Below are 10,877 nucleotides of genomic sequence, written 5' to 3' on the forward strand. Positions count from 1 at the left end.
GATAGGATACAATCTAACATTAATCAATCATTGTGGCCTAATATTAATTAATACATTGTAGCTTAAACGTTTATAAATACAGTCATAATCATTAATTATTACTCACAATCAATTGCGACTTGGTTATTCGATTCAGATGTAGCATATATAAACGTACTTAAAATGTATGTTTATATTTCAATCTCATCCAACCTCGAGTGCCTCTCAACATGCAGGATGAATGAGAGGCCAAACGGTTAAAGCTGGGGCGCCGAAACATAATTCCATAATTATCGGCCTAGTATGAGCTGCATGTTCGTCTGTGGTTTTGTTGGTGGAACAATTATTTTTAATAATGCCTCATCTAGGCTATAAAACTGTAGATCCAGTTTACACAACTGACTCATGTGCACTCTAAAAACCTCAGTAAATTGGGTGTCTTGCAAAACTTGCGATCTGATAGTTTCACCTCACTGAGTACCCTTCCCACATTATCCCCTTTCAACAACAAAAGCGTATTACCAACGCAACCTACAACTCGTAACGATTTAATTTTATTTAAGTTACAAGAAGATATTCACGGATACGAATATAAAAATCATTTAGAAGGAGGAAGAATGAACAACTTTTTATACTTCATAATGTCGCCTCAGAAAATTGCACTAACGATGAACTTTTCTTGACCTTAGGGATTTTATGTACGGTATCTCATCGAAGTTTGATCAATTCAGGATATTACACCAACATACACCTTTATGCCGCTTTCGCTGCGTTTAGATGGTCTGTATGTGACAAATGATCAATGGGATGAATCGTCGACGTCAGGCATGCAACTGGCAAGGGGCTATAGTGTAATGTGTTTGAAACGTGAAATCCCCGACAATTAATCGTGCTGGAAGTCTATTGACAAGAACTTATAACTTCCTTTGTTGCTGTGGCAGACTATAAAGACTGTCTCTTATACACATCTTGAATAATAAAGTTACAATATGTCGTATAGATTTTGTACCGTTTTAACGTCTTAGTCCCTGTTTTATGTCGTCTGGATTTTGTACGGTTTTAACACCTTAGTCCATGTTGGTTCCTTTAAACCTTATTATCTTGATTAACGATTTTTGTAATTTATCTAAGCCGGCATCTCGTTTATTCTGTTTGCCGATGACTCAAATCTGTTTTTCTCCTGTTGTAATGCTACCACTCTGCTCTACACTGTGAAGAGCTGTCTCTTATACACATCTTGTGGGTGGGTGTGTGTGTGTGTGTGTGAAAGCCAAATCCGTAATAATATCGTATGGGCCTCTGTGGTCTAAACGGTATGAGGCTCGTTGAGATATTGAGAGATTGCGGGTTCGATTCCCACCAAAGATCTCTTTTTTTTCATAAAATATTAAGGAACTTTCGTTGATGAACTATATTTGATTCGACTATCGCTTTAGATTAGAGGACAGTAAAAGTCCCTAACTTTGCTACCTGAATTAAAAATTATATTATCATATAAAATATATATATTGACTTCTCTCCTGGAGCCGTTTCGTTTATTTCCTTATTTCTATTACATCATTACAAATAGTGTCATATTTTACCAAAATTGCTGCATAGAATCATTGGCTTTCTTTTTTTTTTTTTTTTTTGGTTTATATAAGAAATGCTACACGTGAAGAGATTAACTCTCGTTTTGCGGTAATGCTTTATAAATATGGACTATATGAATTGTAGACGGTAAATATGAGGAATCTTCGAGTGTGTAACATGTAACCTAAGGGTGGATATAAAATATAGTTTTAGAAAAAGTCTACCACCGGTAGTTAAGACACGCATCGTCAACCAGTGCCTAGGCCACCAGAACCACCTCAGGCCCTGAAGACCAGATAGGTATGAAACTCGTATAATCTATAAACATGCGTTGAATTTCGTTTCCGACTCATTCCCTCTTTACTGTAAAACAATGGAGGAATGAATTTGAACCTGTTGAAGTCCATTCTAAACGTCGTGTTTCCGTAGGCTCAAATCAGACATCCAACTTGCACCCTGGAGTAGGTCTACATATACAATCTTAAACGTCTCACTCATTTACATTTAATTCGAAATTATGATCAAGTTTCACACTAGTTTTCTAACTAGACTTCAAAATCAATGATCATTGGCATTTCTATATCAGTCACGATTCCCACAGTGCTTAAGGACACTGGTCCATCTTAAAGATAACTGGCTGTGCTGAGCAAATAAAACTTGGCAATTAAATTAAATAATTAATTGCATATTTTATGGACTCCAGCAAGTTACTAGCTTTCAATTAACGCTTGATAATGGAAAAATACCTATAATGATTTGCATTTTTGTTGAATTTTTTAGTACAACATCTTCAAATTAGTGAAAACGTTAAATTGTTCTGATGATTGTATCATTAACATTTATAGAAAGTGAGAGTATTTTTGCAAATTCCATCAACCGTATTAATGTGTTCTTGGATTAATGGGTTTAACAAAAATAAACATGTGAAAATTTTACACAGAATTGTATGCACTATCTACAACAGAATTGTTCGATCATTATGAACTCGATCATAATGAAATAATACAAAGACATTGGAGTAACATAGATGGGTTCCGGTCTGTTTGCCGCTTGGTCCGTTGCCCGACCATTTGTTACCCGGCCTTTTGTCACCTAGTTTTATGCCACTTGGTATTTTTTGCCACCCAGTTTTATTCCAGCCGGCCGTTTTATGCCACTTGGCATTTTGCCACCTAGGCCTGTGGCACGCAGCCTTCTTGGCAGTCTGCCACCAGGCCTTTTGCTACTCAGTGCCAACTGGACTTTCGCCCACCCCTTTGCCACCGAGGACCTTAACCCACGACTTGTTGTTAACCGATTTGCCATTACTGGGGTAGCTGGTTTAAACTTCCTGGATAGTTTGTGAATAATAAAGTTACAATATGTCGTATAGATTTTGTACCGTTTTAACGTCTTAGTCCCTGTTTTATGTCGTCTGGATTTTGTACGGTTTTAACACCTTAGTCCATGTTGGTTCCTTTAAACCTTATTATCTTGATTAACGATTTTTGTAATTTATCTAAGCCGGCATCTCGTTTATTCTGTTTGCCGATGACTCAAATCTGTTTTTCTCCTGTTGTAATGCTACCACTCTGCTCTACACTGTGAAGAGTGAACCCATTAAGGCATGCATTAAGGTGGATTAAAGCCAACCGGTTGACTCTATATTTTGTCAAAACTCATTAAATGTTATACAGCAAATCCCTTAATACCTAACCCGGTGATGTTCTTTTTTAATGGTTTCTATCATCAGCCGTCTTGTGACGTCCAAATTCCCAGGGTTTATAATTGACAACAAATCTAAACTCCACATCTTCAATATTGGCGCTACCAATCTCACGTTGTACTGGCCTAGGCCTTCTGAAATCATCAAAACCAAAGCAACAGTTTTTGTAATTATTTATCTTGGTATCAATCTTTAAATTTGAAATACTTGTCTGAAGCAATGCCAGCATGGATGCTTCTCAACAAAATTATTCTCATTTAAGAAAGGGCAGTCTAATTAATATTTGTGAGTATAAATATGACTCGATCACGTCATGATAGATCTGTTTATTGTCTTTGATAGGTTTAATATCTTTGAATTTAAGTTATATTATACCTGATTTATGTCTCTTTTTCATACTGGTTCCGTACCATATGACATTCCGTAATTCCATAATTACCAAAGTATACTCAAAATGATCTCGATTTCATCGTACAAAATTCATTTTGCCTGTAGCCTTGTAACATAGAATGAACTTTGTCCTCACAGGATAGTAAAAATAGCTTAATTTTGAACATTACGAGCATCATTAAGTACTTTTTATCAGTAATAGAAAAAAATAGAATCTCAATGATAATCGTTGTTTTCATAATTGTAAGTTTGGTTTACTCTGGCTATAGAACATCATTTACACTTGCTCTTAAGTAAACTTAGTGGCAACCAGGTAGTGCCAAAACGAGCGTTCGACTTCGACAACAGCCGAAAAGCATCCAACCAAACGAGAAATCATTTAGATAAGAATGGCCAAATCTCTTTTCTGGCCACCTATCTTTGGAATCAGTTATTAATTTTTGTTAGACAATCCGCAAATTTAGTTTTACTCAAAAGAATCTCAAAACTAAAGCTTAAGATTTTGGGTCTGGTATATTAGCTCCTTCGATAATTTTTCAATTGACGCAAATGTCTGACGTTATTATTATGATTTATTATAAGAAAAATAACTTCTCAACCAGCCAACCCTAACAATTTCCTTGGGAGCTTTGCGCCACCCTGGCAAATAGCATCCTGAATCTGACCCTGGGAATAAAAATGTTAACTATAGAAAGTATTTATTTTATTTAATTCTAGCCATTGAAAACGTTAAAATCAAATAATATCACGTTATACAATTACAGATACAGAAAGCTCGAGGATTAGGCCTACCTAAGGTTAAACTGGTTGTTGGACCTTGCGTTTAACTGCGGAAATCTTTTCAGACCATTAGTTCTTGGATCAATTCTGTCGCTGACTTGAGGCTGAAATGCAAGTTTAGCTTTGACGGTTAAGCTTTGACCCCGTCGGCAATTTTTGTCGATGCACTTCCCAATACTTCAACAAAAGGATCCAACTGTTGTGTGTTTCCCAAGCTAAGCAAACTAAATCCGATGATTCTCTTGTAACGCTGATAGGATACAATCTAACATTAATCAATCATTGTGGCCTAATATTAATTAATACATTGTAGCTTAAACGTTTATAAATACAGTCATAATCATTAATTATTACTCACAATCAATTGCGACTTGGTTATTCGATTCAGATGTAGCATATATAAACGTACTTAAAATGTATGTTTATATTTCAATCTCATCCAACCTCGAGTGCCTCTCAACATGCAGGATGAATGAGAGGCCAAACGGTTAAAGCTGGGGCGCCGAAACATAATTCCATAATTATCGGCCTAGTATGAGCTGCATGTTCGTCTGTGGTTTTGTTGGTGGAACAATTATTTTTAATAATGCCTCATCTACGCTATAAAACTGTAGATCCAGTTTACACAACTGACTCATGTGCACTCTAAAAACCTCAGTAAATTGGGTGTCTTGCAAAACTTGCGATCTGATAGTTTCACCTCACTGAGTACCCTTCCCACATTATCCCCTTTCAACAACAAAAGCGTATTACCAACGCAACCTACAACTCGTAACGATTTAATTTTATTTAAGTTACAAGAAGATATTCACGGATACGAATATAAAAATCATTTAGAAGGAGGAAGAATGAACAACTTTTTATACTTCATAATGTCGCCTCAGAAAATTGCACTAACGATGAACTTTTCTTGACCTTAGGGATTTTATGTACGGTATCTCATCGAAGTTTGATCAATTCAGGATATTACACCAACATACACCTTTATGCCGCTTTCGCTGCGTTTAGATGGTCTGTATGTGACAAATGATCAATGGGATGAATCGTCGACGTCAGGCATGCAACTGGCAAGGGGCTATAGTGTAATGTGTTTGAAACGTGAAATCCCCGACAATTAATCGTGCTGGAAGTCTATTGACAAGAACTTATAACTTCCTTTGTTGCTGTGGCAGACTATAAAGAATGTTGTCACATATAATGCGTGGGACGTAACGTATTCAATTTTTCACAGACATTTGGTACGATAAGATACGATAAACTGTACTGTAATTGTAATTTTCATTATCATCAAATGCGACGCCATTATTGAGTACCTCATTAGGCGGTGCAGTAGTCATGCCCATACTCATGTCTGACTGACACATTCGTTTTAGTTGTTAATAAACATACTCTCGGTTTTTTCTTGATTAAATTAGATCATGCTGTTTTCAAATATAGCTAGCTATAATCTTGCACATCTCTCTAACTGGTCTCAATAGTGCACTTAGTAAAATCAGCGTTAAGGAGTTGGTTTCAATCTGATACATTCGGCATAAACATAGAATAGCATAATAGACAACGAAAACAATTAATCAATAATAATGATAATAATAATAATAATATTAATAATAATAATAATAATAGTAATAATAATATAAATAATAATAATTATAAGAATAATAATAATAATATCAATAATACTAATAATAACAAAAACACCGTTAACAATAACATATATTAAAACAACAAGAGAAATATTGAACAACAATAATGTTATTAATAATATAGTCACAGGCTAAAACTATTATAACAATAATCATTATTCATAAAGCATTGTTAATAGGATTATTTGTATAAGCCAATGTAGACATATTCACAGAAATAATGTTATCTCTGTTTTTGTCGGCCTTTGCCTTCCATACGTGCACTAACGCAAATGTATGCGAACGTTTTCTGACGCAGAAGCAGACTTGCGTTTGTGTTGACCAAACTTTAAACATTATTATTACTATTACTTTTACTTCTATTACTGTTACTATTACGTTTACTTATTTCCTCCGAAATATTTGAATATAGGTCAATGGGACTGGCCTTTTTTAAAATATCAAATGTCTGTGTGGAAATTTTAATTAATATTGAGGTGATTGAATATAAAAATAATTCAATCAGTGAACAAAGAATGAGTTTGAGTAGGCATCAGTTAAAGCACGTTGTCTTGAAATCAGATAATGTCCTCTGTATTTCCTGGTTGGTTTTGGTTTTATAAAAAAAAATTGGTATGGAACGTCGAGTGGTTATTTTGTGGAGGCAAGTGAAGCTTCTTTTTATCGAGTCTATTCACGTGTTCCTACTCTGTGGAGCCATGTTTTTATAACTCGACAAAAAGAATTTCGTGTATAGTGGTGAAAGGATTGGTTGAACAGGACCGCGACGTGAACGCTCCTTTCTTGACCCCTTGCTGTTACTATTGCTGCTACAGTTGCTGTTGCTGGTAATAGTAATAGTACAGGTGTTCTTGTGGTTGCTGCTCTTGCTGCTGCCGCTGTTGTTGTTACTGATGCCGTTGTTGGTGGTGCTGGTGGTGGTGGTACTGGTGGTGCTGTTGCTGGTGCTCGTGTTGGTGCTTTGCCATTTGCTGGTGCTGGTTGTGCAGTTGCTGTTTACTGGTGGTGGTACTGGTGCTTTTGCTGGTGCTCTTGTTGGTGCTGCTTTGCCATCTTCTGTTGTTGGTGGTGCCGTTGTTGTTGCTGGTTGTGGTACTGGTGCTTTTGCTGGTGCTCTTTTTGGTTCTTTGCCATTTGCTGGTGCTGGTGATGGTATTGTACTGTTACTGGTGCTCTAGTTGGTGCTGCTGTTTTTGCTGTTGCTTTTACTATTACTGGGCCTATTATTCTTATTATAATTTCAATTATTAATAATAATAATGTATTTGCCTGTACAGTCTGTACATTGATGGTGTGTCTCCGGGGTGTCGGGCGTCGCTGAACATGTTTCGAATGTGGTCCAGGGGCTGAAGCTCCCGAAATATATGACAATTTAGGGGTTTCAAAGGCTTATCTTATACATATAATTTTAATTTTATTTTCTCTCCGATGAGGGCCAGCTCTCCCCCACCCCCCAACTTGTGCCACCCATGTGCGTAGCCGGCTTATTAAAATTAAACAACTTATTAATATCATTATCATCATCATCATTTTTTTTCATTCGTTTCGGTATAAACAATTATTTATTATTATTATTATTATTATTATTATTATTATTATTATTATTATTATTTTATTACTATTATTACCATTACTATTATATAAGTTAATTACGAAGACGTTTAGATTTGCAAAGGAGGTGACCCGAAATATCTTAATTAGACAAGGAACATGATTCTGTTTCCATTTGGCCTAATTTGCAGATCGATACTAAAGTAGTTTAACAACAAGTGGATCTCAATTTACTGTCCTAGGACTATAGCCATAGGACTGATGTATAAATTGTGTAATGCGCTTCTCGTAACGCGTTTTTACATGTGTTTTAATGACATTTCAAATTGGTAAGCTCAGCTTGATGGCTACCTCAATAAATAGCTCTCCAGATGCATAAATATACATAAATAAAACACATAAGTAGGCATTTGAGAGCTATAGATGAGATTCACTTTGAGCAATGTAATTCCTTTATGACTTCTCCCAGTTATAAATTGTGCGACAGACGAATGGGAATACCTAATCATTCTCTTAGAAGGCCATTTCTCATCCCAAACTATCTAAATGACTGGATCTGCTAAAAATGTAATAAGCATTTCAAACTAAAAAAAACGCATTGTTTTATAATCATAATATTCAATCATTAGGCTTTCATTAGTGTCACAAAAATGTTATCTTTTTGTCCACTTAATGTTAATATGTTTTTCTTTTCTCCTTTCTTTCTTTCCTTCTTAATTGTTTTCCTTTTTTCTTTCTTTCCTTCCTTGATCCTATTTTCTTCTATATATTCTTCTTTTATTCTTTCTTCCTGTTGTTCTTACTTCTAATATTGTTTTAATTCTTACACAATCTTTGTATACCCCACACTCTTTCTACTTTTCACTCTTTTGTGGACACTTCAGCCATCACTATCTAACATCTACTATAAGATGGCGCCTAGTATCCTATACACTAATTTTAGAAATGTACCAAGCATTTTACTCATAAATCGCATTGAATTTATTCTTTAACCCTGTCATGATAATATACGAAAAAGAAAAAGAGTGTAAGTTACAGTTGTAGTTTGGTTTCTGGAAGCTTTCGATGACATCTCGTCATCTTCGTCAGTCGTTTGAATCTGGTGGTTAACTGACACGTCAGCATTGATGTTCGTGTGATGACGTAGCAAGCTACGCCGGATTCAAACGGCTGAAAAAGATGACGAGATGTCATCGAAAGCACCGAGAAACTAAACTACAACTCTGAAAGGTAACTTGTACTCTTTTTCATTTTACGCATGTTTTACTTTTATTAATATTTTATACTTCATTTCATACTCAACTGATGCATATCAAACATAAAATTGCATTTCTACAAACTAAATCGGTTAGAGACGATTCAAGCATCAACAGGGTATATGCTTAAATTGGAAATCATACTATGTTATAATAAATTACATTAGTGTAACATATTATGTCATTTCTTACTTAAAGATACGCTTCGTACTATATGCTTGACAATGCAAGATACAAATTGTTTTTGGATAAATTGATGAGCAATGTAGAATAAATTAATTTCAAAATAAATTCATAAAAAAGGGTAGACCAGCATTAACAAAAAAAAGTCTTCTGTCATATTTGCAGTCTGGCCCCGGTACTTGTAATTTTGCCAACTTCTAATTTCAGTGGTTGATTTGTATCAAAATAATGTCATAAATCTTGACTTATTACTTTTAATCATAGCCACCCGTCTAGCGTTCTTCCTTTACTTTATTCACGTGTCAGCCTCCGAAACCCTTGTGACCAGGCCCAAATATAATCCTGAATGTTTTCGATCTCGTGATTCAATTTCTGAGATAGCAATTGTGTCGAAATATATGTCATAGGCCTAAATAGTGTGTATTTTCAATGTGAAATTAAAGGCCAGTTTTCTTCCTTTCTTTACTTAGTTCCATTTTGTTAGTCCACCATGTTTGTAACTTGGTTCATAAACATTTACAGATATCTTTTAACTTATGAAAAGGTATGTTTCTTTTCTTTAAAAATATCAGTGTAAGTGATGTCTGTCACTTGGTTGAGAGTTATGGTAGCGTTATGTGGGAAGGGAGAAGCCAAATCGTTTTAGTGTAAGAAGATTTTTTTTCAGACATGAATATGTAGATCTGGTTATGTGCGAGATATTCAAAGGCTCTCATGATTATTGGGAGAATTTCATTATATGTTATCTCTTTCATTACACCATAAACTTCTATTGATAGTTGTGAACATTCTATTTTGGTACCATGTGCGCAATTAAAACGTTTTCTATTAGAGAGATAACAGAACCATTTATAATAGATATTTAACTAATAATGTTTAATGATGAACAAAATCGAAAGTCTTTTGAAGATCATTGAATTATATTGAACTTTAGTGCATCATGTTGTTGTCAGTGTTAAGAAGAATGTCTGGCAATTGATTGAGGGCACCTGGCTTTGTGGGAAGGGGAGCATTTAGATTGTTTTAGTGAGAGATGAAGATATCCAGATGTGAATTTCTAGATCCGGTTATGTGCAAGACACTTAGAGACATTCATGGTGTATGGGTAAATTTTATTGTATATTTGTACCAAGTGACAACGAGAAATTAATGATGTATGAAATGTGTTCAGTACAGTAATATATGGTGCGACTGCCTTTCATAGACGGGTAGATTCTGTAGGCCTACTAGTACTGTAACAAACTTTGAAAGTAGAGGGCCGAGAACTTTACCACTCTAAGCAAATCTAAAATAAAGTGGCTTTTATAGAAAGAAAGATGTTAGTACATTGATGATAGTGATAGTAGTCATTATATACTGAATTATACAGGTCGTTGCAATGCCGTAGTCAGCTATTGGGACAGTTGGGACAATCCCACACAATTCTTCTAATGAGTCCACAAAGAATCGGTCCACATTTTAAAAATGGGTCAAAATTATGTAATTTTATGCATAAAATGGATCCCCTTTTTGAAAAATGGGTCCATGATTTCTCATATTTAGAAATATAAGTTACGATAACACATTTACTTTCGGATGAGAGGTTATGCCTTTAGTCTCGTGTTCAATATGCCCTATGTGCACGTTAAAGACCGTAGTACAATCTTCAGAAAAGAGTAGGGGGTTGTCTCCATGTGTACTGCCCAATTAACCACCAGAAGTACACCATTGAGAACAATTCTTTCAAATGGGTTATCCATAGCCATAGCTTATGTTCTCACACGGCAGCTAACGGTTAGCAGGATCCGGATCCTGCTAACCGTTAGCTGCCGTGCGTCC

The 10,877-nt window shown here is 35.3% G+C and overlaps 1 protein-coding gene across 1 annotated transcript in view; it reads left to right on the forward strand.

The window, feature by feature from the left end:
- Positions 1-10,877, forward strand: part of LOC117102271 (trace amine-associated receptor 3-like) — a 26,749-nt gene that overhangs the window by 9,857 nt on the left and 6,015 nt on the right. The gene's annotated exons all lie outside the window — the stretch shown is intronic.

This window comes from Anneissia japonica, unplaced genomic scaffold (genome assembly GCF_011630105.1).
Source record: "Anneissia japonica isolate Jap-2015-1 unplaced genomic scaffold, ASM1163010v1 scaffold165_len1371125_cov188, whole genome shotgun sequence".
NCBI classification, from domain to species: domain Eukaryota; kingdom Metazoa; phylum Echinodermata; class Crinoidea; order Comatulida; family Comatulidae; genus Anneissia; species Anneissia japonica.